At 45.5% G+C, this 4,445-nt stretch overlaps 1 pseudogene; it reads right to left on the bottom strand.

Annotated features, from left to right (window-relative positions):
* Window positions 1–3,640: 3,640 nt before the first annotated feature.
* Window positions 3,641–3,758, bottom strand: LOC124778878 (annotated as a pseudogene).
* Window positions 3,759–4,445: the final 687 nt, after the last annotated feature.

Genomic DNA, 4,445 nt, shown 5'->3' with positions numbered 1-4,445 from the left:
GAGTTGCGATGGTATTTCAATGAAACACAATTTTATACACAAAAGGATGACTAAGAGTTTTTCTTGGTGAACTAGGAGATGTTAAACGAAGCAAATTGTTCCGTTGTGTTTTATAACTGTGGGTGTCTGTAGAACTACACACGAGAATTGTCAGATTGCTTTTTGTTAATTTGAGCATTACTAATTTTTGATGGAATTTTCATACAGATCTTCATTCGAACAAGCCTCGAAAGGCCAAACAGTACCCACTGACCGCCGCGTCTTCCTCAGCTAGAAGATCTGACTGTATGCGGATATGGAGGGGCACGTGGTCTGCACTCCGACCAGTATTAGTTTTCGCGCTGTGTGCCGCTAATTCTCAATCGAATTGCTCCTCAATTTGTCTCATAAGGGCTGAGTGCACCCCGCTTGCCAGCAGCACTCGGCAGGCACGGTCACCCAGTTAAGAGGAGGTTTACTATCTTTTGGTTCAAATAATCAATTTTTTTTAAAAATTGCATTTTTGGATCCATAAAATTGGGTAGAATCCACCCCTGAAACGGTATTTCCGAATACGGAACTAAAATGTTTGTTACTCGCGGTTGAGCAAAAAAATACACGTACCTGAAATCGGCCTTTTTCGCGCACTAGGGTTTTTGCTTTCGGGGGACGAGTTATTGTACTGGTTCTTGGGAGGAAACACACAAAATTCAAATGAAAGATTGAGCACGTGTGTTTGGAAGTCAGCCCCCAAGCATTTGCATTCTGGTGCGAAAACTGTCGATATTGCTACTTTCCTGGCAGTGAGCAGCTTCAACGAAGGGTATTCAGCAATTCTGAAGACCATGACAACGATAAACGTCGCCCTGGGGCTCTATTCGACGCAGTTCGCCACGCATTCGGACGACCACCGGATTCAGGCGGCCGAAAACCGCTTGTCACCGGCCGTACGAGCGGTTCTGGAGCAGCACCGGATGGCCCAGAACGAGCAGAACGCCCTCTATGAGGAAGAGGAAGGACTAGTTTATGGACCCGGAATAGCCGATTGAACGTACGTAGCATAATATTGCATTTATATGTAGTCAAAACTTCAAACGCGTTTTTCTCGAAATGACGTCGTTTTTTCGCGTGGTATGGTAACTTCAAATCTACTGAACCGATTGGCATGATTATTTGTTTCCGACATAGCTAACTAAATTGTCTAGGAGTCGTATCACTTTTATTACGATCCATCAACTATAAATATTTTTACTTGGCCGACGAAGTCGAAAAATCGAAGAAAAAACCCTTTTTTTTCAAATGGCCGCCATTTTGTTTCCTATGGCCCCAATAACTTAAGTGAGAGACAGCTCGTAAAGAAGCTTATATACTTCGCTAACGTCAACTCGTTTTGATTTCAGACGAGCCAGCTGACCTGTGACATACCGGGCTTGGAGTTCTACATCGAAATTTTGTTTCGTTCCAACGGCACTTCCGCCTTTGCTCTTCGACATTTCCGATTGAAAAAAAGCCAGTTTGTAGAGGAAATATCAATACACATTTTGACCAAATTTGACAGTGATATCTATAACACATTCCGAGAAAAAATTTCTCAAAATAACATGCTTTTTTCGGGCCAAAGGTAGTAAACCTCCCCGTAAGACCTAGTCAAGCCCGACAGCGTTTAATTTCGTTGACAAGTCTACATATAGATCAATACAATGCTGGCGCATGCAATACGTAATTTCCGAAATGGCTATGGTTGTAAACTGTTCGCGTGCTGCTGTGGTTAAAGGAAACCGTACATGGAAAAATGGCGCTATCCGAAACCGCCCGATGCAACTGTGGCGAACCTCGCGCCATATATGTCAGGGGTGAACGAGGACTGTGAAGATGTGTACTGTGCAGATGTGTACGCGCGAATAGACGTGCAGCTGTTGGGCAACTGACGGCCCAGATGAGCTAATGGGCTACCGACCGTTTCTCCTCAACGGCTGTTGCTGCGTAATGGCTTCTGCAGCGGACTTCTCGTTCAAGCTCCCATGCTGACTGCTGTTCGTCGGCTGGAATTTGCACGCCAGTACCGCGACTGGACATTCGCTGAGTGGCGATGGATGGCCTTCTCAAATGAATCACGTTTTATGTTCTGTGGGAGAATTATCCATTGACGTGTACAGCGTGAAACGTTGCAAAGCAAAGGGTCCAGCCCAGAGCAGGGAGCGTTATATAGTCTGGGGAATGTTTTCGTGGGATTCTCTCGGTGATCTCGTCATTTCGGAGGGCACAATGGATCAATACAAGTACGCATCTATCCCTGGGGACCATGTACACCCCTACATACAGTCTCATTTTTCTCTGCAATATGGCAACTGACAACTAAGAACCAAACTAAACTCCGTCCGAACAGGCCATGAAGGCCCAATGGTACCGACCGGCCGCCGTGTCATCCTAAGCCCATAGGAGTTACTCGATGCGGATATCTACATCTATATCTACATCCATACTCCGCAAGCCACCTGACGGTGCGTGGCGGAGGGTACCTTGAGTACCTCTATCGGTTCTCCTTTCTATTACAGTCTCGTATTGTTCGTGGAAAGAAGGAGTGTCGGTGTGCTACTGTGTGGGCTCTAATCTCTCTGATTTTATCCTCATGGTCTCTTCGCGAGATGTACGTAGGAGGGAGCAATATACTGCTTGACTCCTCGATGAAGGTATGTTCTCGAAACTTCAACAAAAGCCCGTACCGAGCTACTGAGCGTCTCTTCTGCAGAGTCTTCCACTGGAGCTTATCTATCATCTCCGTAACGCTTTCGCGATTACTAAATGATCCTGTAACGAAGCGCGCTGCTCTCCGTTGGATCTTCTCTATCTCTTCTATCAACCCTATCTGGTACGAATCCCACACCGGTGAGCAGTATTCAACCAGTGGGCGAACAAGTGTACTGTAACCTACTTCCTTTGTTTTCGGACTGCATTTCCTTAGGATTCTTCCAATGAATCTCAGTCTGGCATCTGCTTTACCGACGATCAACTTCATATGGTCACTCCATTTTAAATCACTCCTAATGCGTACTCCCAGATAATTTATGGAATTAACTGCTTCCAGTTGCTGACCTGCTATATTGTAGCTAAATGATAAGGGATCTTTCTTTCTGTGTATTTGCAGCACATTACACTTGTCTACATTGAGATTCAATTGCCATTCCCTGCACCCTGCGTCAATTCGCTGCAGATCCTCCTGCATTTCAGTACAATTTTCCAACGCTACAACCTCTCGATATACCACAGCATCATCCGCAAAAAGCCTCAGTGAACTTCCGATGTCATCCACAAGGTCATTTATGTATATTGTGAATAGCAATGGTCCTACGACACTCCCCTGCGGCACACCTGAAATCACTCTTACTTCGGAAGACTTCTCTCCATTGAGAATGACATGCTGCGTTCTGTTATCTAGGAACTCTTCACTCCAATCACACAATTGGTCTGATAGTCCATATGCTCTTACTTTGTTCATTAAACGACTGTGGGGAACTGTATCACACGCTTTGCGGAAGTCATGGAGGGCCATGTGATCAGCACACCGCTCTCCCGGCCCTATGTCAGTTTACGAGACCGGAGCCGCTACTTCTCAATCAAGTAGCTCCTCAGTTTGCCTCACAAGGACTGAGTGCACCCCGCTTGCCAACAGCGCTCGACAAACCTGATGGTCACCCATCCAAGTGCTAGCCCAGCCCAACAGCGCTTAACTTCGGTGATCTAACGGGTACCGGTTTTACCACTGCGGCAAGGCCGTTGGCTAACTGGCAGCTTCCAGCAGGACGAGTTCACCCTTTTCCCCTGGCCACTGAACTTCCAAGATTAAAACACCTCGATCAGGCTGCTCGCGACTTAGGTCCTGAACCGAGAAACCTAGCGCAGTTGGACACAGCAGCACTGTAGACGGCATGGTTCCACATTTCTATCGGTACCTTCCAGAACCTTATTGACTCTCTTCTTGCACGTCTCGCAGCAGTCGGCGCTGTAATAAGTGGTAATTCAACCTTTTGACTGATTGTACCATTAATGTGACTGGTCAATGTATTTAGGGGGTAACTACTCATGCACCAGTTATGTACTGCAAGCGCCCTACGTTTCTCGTTATAAATCTTTCAAGTATTCTCATAGCCATCACAAATTAACAAGTACAGATTTGAAGATTGTCTTTATGGTGTTAGAAATCTGTATGGGGCTAGGAGAAATTATTTTATACTTCGATTTGAAAACTTGTTATAGTAAAATCATATTCTCATTTCAATAATTATCAAGCAATGCAGTCTCAGCGGTTGAGAAGGGAAGTGAACCATGCTTTCTGCCAGTAAGTGAATGCCTGTCGGTCGCGTCTCATTGCTAATAAGGGAATTTTATTGATGTACATCATAATCGCAACACTTTGTGTTCAGCCCTACAGTCACCATTTCGGTCATGGTTTCGTGTTTCAAGAAAAC

This window comes from Schistocerca piceifrons, chromosome 2, assembly GCF_021461385.2.
Source record: "Schistocerca piceifrons isolate TAMUIC-IGC-003096 chromosome 2, iqSchPice1.1, whole genome shotgun sequence".
NCBI lineage: Eukaryota > Metazoa > Arthropoda > Insecta > Orthoptera > Acrididae > Schistocerca > Schistocerca piceifrons.
Note: the sequence above shows the minus strand (reverse complement) of the source record. Positions and strands in the feature narration are given on the sequence as shown.